At 36.6% G+C, this 12,926-nt stretch overlaps 1 protein-coding gene across 1 annotated transcript in view; it reads left to right on the forward strand.

Annotated features, from left to right (window-relative positions):
* Nucleotides 1-12,926, forward strand: part of pde3b (phosphodiesterase 3B) — a 71,750-nt gene that overhangs the window by 34,983 nt on the left and 23,841 nt on the right. The gene's annotated exons all lie outside the window — the stretch shown is intronic.

A 12,926-nucleotide genomic window follows, 5' to 3' on the forward strand; every position in this document is an offset into this window, starting at 1 on the left:
GTCTTCTTGCAGTTGAATCTTTTGAAATCACAATAAATGCGCATACAGAAATTGAGACGCAGAATCGAAATTTATTTTTATAAGAAGTAATTCGATTCTCAACCCTCCTACTAAATTGTTTCATTCTTGCATGCAAAAAGACCTGTATGGTTACTATGGGCCTATGTAAAATATTTTTTGCAACATACTAGGTTTATCATTTGTCATTTTTTCCCGATAATGTCGATAATCGTCTGTTACCTGACTGTTGACATCGACATCGCGATACTTACGAGACATCGTCGATATACGATAATATCGTCATATCGCCCAGCCCTACAGTGCCGTCTACACTGGAAGGCCTGTTTCCATTTTTGATACACTGCACAGTTCAGCTACTTTATTTTGCTGCCCAACTAAAATATTATTTACGCATGCCATGAGTGTTGATTGATTGCCATGTATTTTTAGCCATTATGTATTTCTTTTTACAGTTACATCAAAGCCAGCTTAATGTTTCTGATCTGCAGATGGGACTGCTACCTATTTGATCTAAAAAGTGGAAATATTTTTTCAATTTAATTAGTTTTATTATATGTAAATGGTTTTTATGTTGTTGTTTTTTTACTATAATTTATAATGTATATAATGTATATGTATATAATATATATATATATATAATGTATACAGTATATGTGTTTATATTGCTTAATATAATTTATTATTTGTTTAAAATATATTTATCATTTGTTAATTATATAATTATTACTATAATGTATATTAAATATAATATCTAATATTTTAATTTATAATATTTTTAATACAAAAACTATTTACTTAGTTATTTATTCATTACATTTTCATATACAATATATAAACATATACATTGCTGTCATGAATTTGTTGCAACTGTTGAGATGGCTGTAAGTGGCACTACCTGGTTAGTGGCCTCGAGGACATTTGAGTTTGAGACCCCTGATTTACAATTCATTTGTTAGATATGACTGATATGTATGTAAGAGTTAAGCAGGAAGAACTCATGGTTATATGATCGCTTTGATAATCAGTTAAGAAGCCTGTGGCCCAGAGTGTCCACTTGTTTGTAAATGATTCACTTGTCGACAGGTGATTTCTCTGGGTTCTCTAACAGATGGCAGCTCGGTGCCGTTCACAGGCTTGTTAGTGACTAGAGATCTGCAGTGCTCCAGAGTGCCTGTGTTTATGTGAGAGGTCTGATTCCAAGATAAAACCAGATGTTCCCTTACAAGGCCTCCAGCCTGGGCCTATCTGGCAGCCATGGCCATATCAGGTAGAGTCTTCCTGTTGTGCTCCGACTCTCTTTCCCCTCCGCATGTGAGAACGCCTCTCTGCCAGCGTTGTTTGTGTGTTTGGCCTTACTTGACACAAATCAGTCTGGCATGAGCTGTGCTCCATGGAGCGAAAAATTCCGGGGCTTGACGTGTTGTATCCAGCATGTTGACGTTTTGGAGACGCTATGGAGGAATAATGTTAACATTGGAGTTCTGGAGAATCTCTGAGGGATCAATTATGCATGAGGCTGTCATTGTGTGTATGTGTGTGTGTGTGTGTGCTTACATGTGCTTTCTGTTCCATCAAGCTGTAAGGAACAGTGGCCTGTGTTCGTTCAGCCTTCATTTACAAGGCAATTACTTCATAAACATCTGTCTGTCAGGAAAGACTATTTATTGCCCCTTCCTTTCAAAGTCACTTACATAAAATATATGACTGGCTCGATGGTGACAACAGGGAAGTCAAGCTACTTTAGAGTCAATCTTAGATCATGTTCTGTAACATTTCTGAACACATTTTTATTGTTCTATTGCATGTCAGCTTCACAAGAAAATACACTGATAACTTTCAGTATCTATATGATTTCAGACTAATGAAGATGCCATAATTTTTTTTTAAAGGATATGTCAATGTTTTCACTATTTTATTTTATTTGTAGTTTAATTAGAATTGAAGTAAAAAGTACAGTAGTGTAGATTAACATCCAGGTGACATTAGACTAACAAATCTTAGTCAAGGCACCTTCTAAATTTGTTAAAGAATGTTCCAATACATTGCTTTTTTAATTTAGTAATTTATCCATTTATTTGTATTGATAGAATTACTACTAATAGCTTTTATTTTGGTTTTGAAGTCAAAAATACAGAGATAATTCAAATTTATATTGACATCCAGACAACATTGGACTAACAAAGCTTAGTCAAGAATGCCAGAAATCATTAGTAATTATATTTCAAAACTGTGTGCATCACATAACGTCAGCTAAATATAGATAAACTTGGTAAACTGGTGGACTGACGAATGAAGGCTGAGCTCAAGAGGCTTTTCATCGAGAGGGACTGTTGAGGGTGTTCATGATGGTAGGGCAGGGCACATAGCCAGTGTCCAGAGTCATTTAGACCTGTTTGTGCTGGGTTGAACAGCTGAGGTCTAGGTCAGTAGAGGATACCAGGCGCAGATAAAGCTGAACCCACATGAAATGCCACCTGCCTGAAACTATTAATGGGTGTGGGATTTATTGAGTGCTGTGCTTTAACTTTGAATCAAACTACCTCTTAGAATCTAATCTCAAATGTACACAGATGGATTGCATTAATGTTGCCGTACAGACACAATTTACTAGCTATTGTTATGTCCCTAAGCCGCTAAATATATTGGGTAAAATAATCTGAATAAAAGAGATTTTATGATAAACTTAAAATGCTAATGTCTTTCCATGTGGCTTGGAAATATTGTATAGGCCTACCTCTTGATCCTGTGGAGCTTGTATTTTAACCGTTATTTTGCAAAGAAAGGTTCCAGAAGACAATAATAAATAGAAAGGGAGGGGAGGAGTTTGAATTGGTCGAATAAGGCTGCTTCACCTTCCATGCTCTAGATTTTTCACACTGTCCTATCAGCTGGAGTTTGAGAGAGCCAGTCAATATGTCACACACTCCTGCTAGAACTCCATGTGCTCGCTCTGGAACAAGACTAGTTTGGATAAGCTTTCAAAACTGACTTTAACAAAACCTGCTTCAACTTTTGTTGTGTTTATTTAGAGATCAATAAGGAAGGCCGAATGGCCCAGGGCCAGTGACTTTAAAGACCAGTTGATGGAAGTGGGGCGTCAGTATATTTTATGTTTACTGGTCATGTACATGTTGTTGTTGTTGTTGATGTTGTGTGTGTTTTTTTGACTTGCATACATTTTGATGGTTTTTATAGCTAATTGAATATGGTTGTCATATTTCACAGATTTAAATCTCATTAAGGAGATGTAATGACTTGTGATTGTTTTAGAGCCTGTTACAACTGGTTGAAAACCATAAACAAATTAGTATAATTTTCCAGCCAAAGTGTGGTTTATTTGAATTTATAGCTGTCGTTGAGTCTCTTATTTAGTGGTCAACTGATATATCGCCAATGCCGATATATCAGCCGATATTTGGCATTTTTCAAATATCGGCATCGGCCGATACGTTTTTCTGTTTGGCCGATGCGTTCGAGGCAGGACTTTTATTTTGACGGCGCTGAGAGCGGCAGTGCCTGAGCACACAGTGCTCACATTCTCCCTCTTGTTCGCTGTCGTCATTAACAGTTCTGTCTAATATGGATAGAAGTATGTCTAATAATCCGACAGAACTGTTAAACAAAGGATTTAAAATGTATACAAAAAGTATTATAACGATTGCTTTTATTTTTTTAGTAATAGAAAGGCAAACATTATAATACTTTCTCGTTTGTCGTCAGCATTCAACAAATACGTATTTACATTATTTAAACAAATCTTTGAATGGCTAATGAAAATTTAATTTCATTAAACTTAATCGAATCCAGTTGTGAGATCTTGTGAAGTGTGCGTGTGACCTGCATGATCGCGTGTTCTCTGCGTGACTTTCGGTCCGTGCAAATTGAATGCTTTAAACCATTAAATTCGTGATTTCAAATTATGCTGCGCTTTATGCATTTGCCCACTGTCATATTCATGCCATTTTCACTGTGTGCTGTATGTAAAATGAGTGTTACCTTGGCTTTATTTGAAAAAATATGATTCCCAATGCACACAAACTTCCCATAATACTGAGTGCTCTGTTGTGTACAGTTTACTTCCTTTTCATCGGCCGATACGTTTTTCTGTTTGGCCGATGCGTTCGAGGCAGGACTTTTATTTTGACGGCGCTGAGAGCGGCAGTGCCTGAGCACACAGTGCTCACATTCTCCCTCTTGTTCGCTGTCGTCATTAACAGTTCTGTCTAATATGGATAGAAGTATGTCTAATAATCCGACAGAACTGTTAAACAAAGGATTTAAAATGTATACAAAAAGTATTATAACGATTGCTTTTATTTTTTTAGTAATAGAAAGGCAAACATTATAATACTTTCTCGTTTGTCGTCAGCATTCAACAAATACGTATTTACATTATTTAAACAAATCTTTGAATGGCTAATGAAAATTTAATTTCATTAAACTTAATCGAATCCAGTTGTGAGATCTTGTGAAGTGTGCGTGTGACCTGCATGATCGCGTGTTCTCTGCGTGACTTTCGGTCCGTGCAAATTGAATGCTTTAAACCATTAAATTCGTGATTTCAAATTATGCTGCGCTTTATGCATTTGCCCACTGTCATATTCATGCCATTTTCACTGTGTGCTGTATGTAAAATGAGTGTTACCTTGGCTTTATTTGAAAAAATATGATTCCCAATGCACACAAACTTCCCATAATACTGAGTGCTCTGTTGTGTACAGTTTACTTCCTTTTTAATTATGTTTTTATTAAATATTTATTTATTTGTGGAAAATACTTTGTCATCTAAAGTGTAAGTATGTTTATTTTACAAATTTATTGTTAATCCATTTTCAAATGATTTCAAATTTCTTAAATATTAAAATAAATAAAATTATATCGGCTTTATAACGACTATCGGCCACCCTACTTTCAAAGATATCGGCATCGGCTGTCAAAAAAAACAATGTCGGTTGACCACTACTCTTCTTCTGCTTCTTCTTCTTGTTCTTTGTTTTCCTGACCTTTTAAAAAAATCGGTATTTATCATATGTTGTGGGGCCAGTAAATATGGCCCAGCAAAAAAAAAAATCAGAATTGTTGAATGCATTAATTTATATATGCATAATTTGTTAATTTCTTACAAAACTCTATGTGCTATGTATACTGTCTTTCAAAAGTGTTTTTTGAAACAAATAATACTTTTATTTAGCAAGGATGCATTAAATTGATTAAAAGTAACAGTAAAGATAAAAAAGTTTCTATTTCAAATAAATGTTGTTATTTTGAACTTTCTTTTTTAATCAAAGAATCCTGAAAAAATATATATCATGGTTTCCACAAAAATATTAAACAGCACATCTGTCTAATATATAAAAATATATTATATATTGTGAAAAGTGTATTATGATAAATATATTATAATAAAAAAAACATTATTTTAAATTCTAAATAATATTTCACAGTATTTCTGTTTTTACTGCATTTTTAATCAAATAAATTCAGCTTTAATGAGCATAAGAAACTACTTTCAGAAACATTAAAAAGTCTTACCAAACCTAAACTTTTTAACGGTAGTGTACATATTATGGTAGTGATGTCAAACATACAGAGGTAATTCTGCATTGGCGCATTTCTTCTGATAATTGTGAATATATGGACCATAACCTGTCTGTGTGGTTTGTTTTGAGCCCATGTCCTCACTGGAGTTCTGGTACATTCTGAACACGATTGTATGTGGTTCTTTGTTACTTTTTGACTCTTATAAATGTCGACATTTTTGATTAGTATAAAGCAGAACAAAGCCAAATAGCGATGGGCCATTTAGTCTTGAAGCATACCATTGTGGGAAAAAGTTCATCATTGACGTAATATTGTTGACCTTCCTCAGCTTGTGGCATTTTTGTTGTTCCTGCAAAAACGTGTTTGTTATTATGCAAGCTCTGCTCGGTCTGGCATGCGGCCAAGAGCCAATAACCTGAAGAAAGAGTGAAGAGACAGACACTTTAACAGAGTATAGCCTTGCGTGTGTTCATAGCTTTTGAACTCTCAAGATGTTAGCTGCTATATTCTTTTACTTATTTATTTTTTGTCTTAATGGTGCATTTTTCACAGATTCTCATGTTTGAAAGGAAATTCAGAAACACTGCTTGCACACTACTTCATGTAATATTAGGGCCTTTCGCACCGCTTTAGTTCCAGAACTAAATGTACAGTACTAAAGTACTGGGACGATTTTGCACGAACTATTTCCCAGCACCATTTAAAGGGTTGCATTCGCACCGAGAGTGTGTACTAAGAAGTGATGTAAGCCGGTCGACAGCGTCGTCATTTGTGCGTGGCGTTCAACAACCGAAACATAGAAGAACAACATTAACAACAGGAGGATGGAGGACGCTGTGATCGGAGCGGTGTTTTTGTTGTGTCTCGCGGGTTTCACAATAATGAACATGGAAAGTCGACGTATATGTAAAGATTGAAAGAATGGAAAGGAGGACTAAGAATCTCCAATGACAACTGGCAGTGCTACATTTGCTACAAGTGCCTGCACTTCAGCGTCTGTCCATCTATCGCTGTTCTCCATACTTGCGAAATAAGTTGACACAATGTTTACAGTATGTTTACATGGCGTTTTAAATCATGGCGGGGGAGGGCATTTTCATACACGTTTGGCCAATCAACGTCTACTTGCGTCACGATTAGTACCAGTTGTGCTGGTTAGACTCTGTTCCGGAGTAGGAGCTAATTTGGTTCTCGAAAAAGGCAGTCCGGTACTAAAATCGCACCCAGTTCCGGCGGTGCGAAAACGCCAAAAAGTGGGTAGTTCCACAGTTAGTTCTGGTACTATGAAAAGGTTCCCATGGTGCGAAATACCCTATTGCTCATTTAATACACTTAACCCAAACTTTGTTAAAACAGAAATTCTGACAGTCTTTTAAAAAATGATTTATGCTTTGGTGTAGACTGTATTTCACAGTGTACTTTAATTTGTCAGTTTTCTTTAGGCTAATTATTCAAATTTGATCAGTTTAGTCAGTTTTATTTGCTGTAACATGTCTTTTCAGAATCACAGGTCAATTTAAAACAAGAAGTCCCAATACTGATGACACATCCCAACCGTCTCCGTGCTGGAATTTGGAAGAGCTCTGAAAAATCCAGTCCAGGAGTAGGATTTGATGGAGGTAGTGTGACTTGAGAGAGTGGAAAATGCAAGATCACACTGTCAGCAGATTCAGAGCCAGGACTTCCAAATGACACACTACTTTCGGCACAGATTTACTGTTCAACCAGCTCGAGTTTCATTCTCCAGGTGCCATACTTACATGAGCTTACACCAGGCAAGGCCAACCTTTGGGAAACCCTTGTTCTCTCCTCCAGGGTTCAGCCCTGGCGTCTTCCACTTTGTTTCCTGTTAGGGTTCTTGGAATGGAGGTGTTGTGACAGAGGAACACTGTGGACCGAACTGGTTTGCATCAGCAGTAGGGATGGGCGATATCTTATCGTTTGCGATATACTGGTAAAAATTCTCCACACGATAAGAATTCGTCTTCCCGCGATAATAACGATAAAGTCTAGTTGTTGACACTTTGCTGTGTGCAACTGTGTGGAGTGACGTGAAGGAAGGCGGACATGAAATTGAGCAGCTCCTTCTACAATCTGGAACAGGTTTGGATAGGGCTGTACAGTGCGACAGAAATCGGTCTGAGCCTTGAGTAAATGTACTACAGCAGCACGTGTGCGACAGTTTTACATGTGTATGAGTCGTTTACAAACCTGTTGTCCAACAAAGATATTTTAATTTATTGACATGCTTTTTCTCCATATTAACTTCATAACAGTCGCCTTCAGGTTTCCTCAGTTAAAATTTCTCTGTCTGCGTTTTATTCAGCTATAGGGGTCACTGGATACTTCTTCGTGGAGCATTACTTCTACTATGCATATGTGGAGTTTCTGCGCAAGGGCGCCCTCCGGCTTCCAGTATGAATTAAACAGTCATTACATTACGTGTGTACTCCGTAATGCTCACAACACACTATTTTGGGTAAAAATAGGAAAGATAATACTTTTCTCTAAAGAAACAGGATTTCCTAAATTATCGTCATTGATATCGTTATCGCAATAAATATCAGAAATTATCGTGATACATTTTTAAGCCCATATCGCCCATCCCTAATCAGCAGCATCTGTTTGTGTTGGAGACAGGTGACCTCAGAGAGGTGAACTGTAAATCAGAAAAGCTCAGCAGCTGGGCTGTCCCGTTTACATGCGTGCTTAAATGCACATTATTTATATGTATATTTGATCATATCAGCGCACACAAACAGTGGTGAACTATTGCTTTCTTTCCTTCGAGTGCCTTCTCTGTCAGCAGTGTCTGAGATCCGTCACACACTCAGATGCACTGTATTCCCTGCTCTCCTAGTCACGATTCAGACAGCAAGATTTTAATTTCAGCCCTAAAAAAAGAGCAGTCACTTTGTAGCTCTTTGCTCTTAGCTGTGCCAAGACAGCGGAGGGGCAACGTGGTGCGGTGCAGCCAGCCAGCTGTGCGCAGAGGCAGGGCGAAAGAGAGGGCAGCCAAACTCTGGTGTGACTGGGATCTGGTTGGTATGCGAGGGGGGTATGATAGTGACTTTTGTGGCTGCTGGCTGGCGATTAGCATTTGACTGTTATGCCACTTTTCCATTTTGCTTTTCAAGAGTTCTGCTCATATTATATGTATAATGCGGGGGAAAAAACTGTGTGTGTGTTTATACAGTATATATCAGGGCTCCAGACTGCGACCATTTTTTCTGCCAGTGCGACTAAATTTTGTGTGCAGTCGCACTGGCGCGACCACCGCATTGCTCGACTCATAAAAGCGCTGATATTTCTGTTGCATAAGTGAAACATAAAACAGCAAACGAAAATGAAAGCATAACAAAACCGCACTACTCGTTTGAACTGCACAGCACTTCGAGTGTAGAGCCTGGTTTATACTCGCCACGTCAGCAGGAGCGCGAAGGTGCGCGCAGCAAAAAGGACGCGAGTATTGAGGAAACTATGGATGGTTTTCATGCTAAAGTAAAGCAAAAGACTGCTTCTTAAACCTGAGAAGGTGAACATGTTGGCATTCTTGTGGGGAAAAACATGCAAGCACTGTCACCGACAGCAAGTTTAGTTTTACTTTTTACTTTTGAAAAGCTTGTTATCTTTTGCTGTTTACCTCACATTATGCTATGGAGGCTCTCTTTTATTTAATTTTTTGATTTGATTCCTCAGTGTTTGCTAAACGTTCTGTAATTTATTAGTCTGTATATAATACAGCATGTGGTGTAGCTATGCCATGCCTCATGTTATTCATTTTTGTTAAACGTTGTAAGCTAGTTTGTCATTGTATCTTACGGTTTTATTGTTGTTGTGCTTTTTAATTAAGAATAACAATGAATCCATCTTTTGTTTTAGTCTTAAAAAGTGAAAGGTGTGTGTGTGTAGATGTAAGCAAAACATTTTTCTTGTAAAACGTGACAACAAGATCACGAATTCGAAAGCATCCCAAGCCCGGCTTATAACACAGCAAAAGAGGAACTCCCATTCACAAAATTCAAATAACAAATATAATACTGATGAAAAATGAATGTTAACCACTTTTGCAACTATAAACTATGGTAAAAGCATGCATTGATTAATCCAATGTTGTAGCGCAAAAATGAATAAATAAATAAAATATTGTGACCAAATCATGTGCTCTTGCGACCAGCTGAGAAAGTTAGTCGCAAAAGAGCGACCAGTGGGAAGAATGAGTCTGGAGCCCTGATATATGTATATAATACTTTCACTCTGCAATGACACAATCATTTGGATCAAAAGTGACCGTTATAAAGACTCTTGTTTCAAACTTTTTCTATTTCAAATAAATTATGTTCTTTTGAACTTTATTAATCAAAGAATCCTGAAAAAAGTATCACAGTTTCCACAAAAATATTAAGCAGTACAACTGTTTTCAATGTTGATAAGAAGAAGAAATGTTTATTGAGCAGCAAATCGGCATATTAGAATGATTTCTGAAGGATCATGTGACACTGAAGACTGGAGTAATGATTGCAGAAAAAAAATTAAGCTTTGCCATCACAAGAATAAATTACATTTGAAAATACATTTAAAATAGAAAACCGTTACTTTTGTTTCACAATGTTAATGTTTTTACTCTAATTTTGATCAAGTACAGCCTTGGTGAGCTTAAGAGACTTTTTCAAAAACGTACAATCTTACCCCAAGCCTCTGACCAGTAGTGTATATAAAGTAACTATAAATATAAATTTATTTATTTATTTATTTTTTGGCAACATTTTCGGAACCCCACAATCAGTATTGTTTTTAAGATACTGTGTCAAAAGGCAAAATATTCCTTATAAGTTTTGCGCATCCCTAGACAGGACAGGATTCCCTTCCTCCTAGTCTAGCGAATCAGATACCCTGGCTGACCACTGAATAACCCCACCTCCACAGCCCCCCTACAGTAATACCAAAACAAATGCCGATGGCTAAAGCAGATGCTAGTCAGCTCAGACTGAGACTAAGACAACAACACACAATAAACTAGAACACGTCTTAGAGCTGCGTTCCAGACCCAAATCAGATTAGTTCTTATGATGTTTGGATTGTCATGTTTTGCAAAAAGAGACAATGAGCCATTTTGAAGACCATTGCCTTTACTGTAGAGAGAAGAAAAGCCATCAAAATCATCATGACGCCATTGTGGGGAAATGCTTTCAAACTCTCCCTTTGGAATGACTCTCCATTATCACCCCATAACCAGTTTTAATAATTTATAAAAGTGCAACTGATGCATCAACCCATTTACAGCATCTTTGTTTTAGAGCACCTTATAATGACTTGCATCATTTCCTGGAAGACTGTAATCACACAATCACCATCAAAGCTTTTCGGCCAAGTGGAACATTGGAAGCTTGTAGCCGGTTTGGTCTGTATCTGTAACTACCTTCAGTAGTTTGGAGAGAAGTGATGCTCCCATGTGAAAAGCACAGGATGCCGTGGTATCTCCTCATTCCCCTCCGCAAAGGGAATGTTCCACAGGCCTGCCAGCTGCTCTTGACAACATAACCCTCTTTCCCAGTCTCTCTCCTGCCCGTCAGAGTCCTGACACCAGCCACTGAGAGCCAGACATAATCACTGCTCAGCATGAAGTCACTGACTGCTTTCCAGAAGACGGCATAACTCTGTAATGACAAGGACTGTAAGCCATTAAGGGAGGGTTGTACCCAAGTTCAAGTACCAAAGCATTGCTATTGGAGATGCTTGGGTAAATAGCAGTCAGATAATTATGTTTGGCACCAAAAAGGTTGCTGTACACATGGATTAATTAAATAATAGGATGTGAGATGCTTTTTCACTAGTTCCTTTTTTAAGTGGAAGCACTCTTGATTTTGTGGTGTTGCTTGATGAAAAATCAGAATTGATTAATGTATTCTTCAATGTGTGATTTCATGCACTGTTTTCCCGGAGAACATGAAATGTGTGCAATTCAGATCAATGAGACCGAAAAAACATAATGTTCTATGTGAAATGCGATCGTCTCTAGGGGTCAGATGAGACTTGAGAAATGGCCATTGACCTTGTCTTTGTGAGACTGGCTGGAGTTGACTGCAGAGTAGCCAGGACTTTCCCACACAGAAAAGCTGAGCCGTGAGGGGCGTTAGCCTGCACTGACGTCAGCTCTCTGACACCCACAGGAACACAAACTGGGACACATTTGTCTCTGTACACACACACTTTTGCTACATCCATGATAGGGCTATTTGAAATCACCACATTTTGTGGGCTTAAACCAGATATCTCATCATTTTGTACATACGGACATCATCCTTTTGTACATGGTATATTAGTCCTGGCATTTTTATTACTTCATTTTGAAGCTTTCATCTACATACTATAACCCAGTGTTTTTTTTGTTTTGTTTTTTGGTGAACCACCTATGCTAAAATCTTTACTTGGGTCTATTTTTGTTGTGTTTTGATGAATATACTCAGCCATTCAAAAGTTTGGTATTTAATTTTTTTTATTGTTTTTGAAGTCTCTTATGCTCACCAAGGCTACAAAAATCCTTAAAGTAAAAAAGACAGTAAAACAGAAATATTTTGAAATATTATTACAATTTAAAATAACTGTTTCTATTTTAATACATTTTATTCTAAATCTAATTTATTCCAGTGATAACGAAGCTGATTTATTTTATTACCTCAGTATTCAGTGTCACATGATCCTTCAGAAAACATTCTAATATGCTAATTTGGTGCTTGAGAAATATTTATTTTCTACAGTATTTATTCATCTTAAATGTCAATGTTTACATACTAATACATTTTTATTATATTAAAGTTGTATAAAACAACATTAGTTGATGTATTACGAACTAACGTGAAATAAAAAAAATATTTATAACATATTAACCTAAATTAATAAATGAAAAAAAAATTAGAAAAAAAAAGATAAAAAAAGTAACAGTATATATAGAAAATATACACTAGTAATGGTACCTGTATATGTGTCATATAGTAATAGTATATATACACTAACATTTAAAAGTTTGGAGTCTGTAAGATTGTTTTTTTTTTTAAGAAAAAAAAAGAATAATACTTTCATTCATCAAGGATGCATTAACATGATCAAAAAGACTTTTGTATTGTAATAAAATCTGTCAAATAAATTGTTCTTTTGAATGTTCTATTCAAAGAACGTATCACCGTTTTCACAAAAATCAGCAGCACATCTGTTTTCAGCATTGTAATAATGAAAAAATATAGTTAATTGTTAGTTTATGTTGCACTATTGCATTACACAATGTTAATGTATAGAAGCCTATTGTAATGTGTTACGGGAAAAAGCTTTCAAAGTCACCCGTACATGGTATCAATAAATGCATGCTT

This window comes from Sinocyclocheilus grahami, unplaced genomic scaffold (assembly GCF_001515645.1).
Source record: "Sinocyclocheilus grahami isolate Dianchi unplaced genomic scaffold, SAMN03320097.WGS_v1.1 scaffold10.1, whole genome shotgun sequence".
NCBI lineage: Eukaryota > Metazoa > Chordata > Actinopteri > Cypriniformes > Cyprinidae > Sinocyclocheilus > Sinocyclocheilus grahami.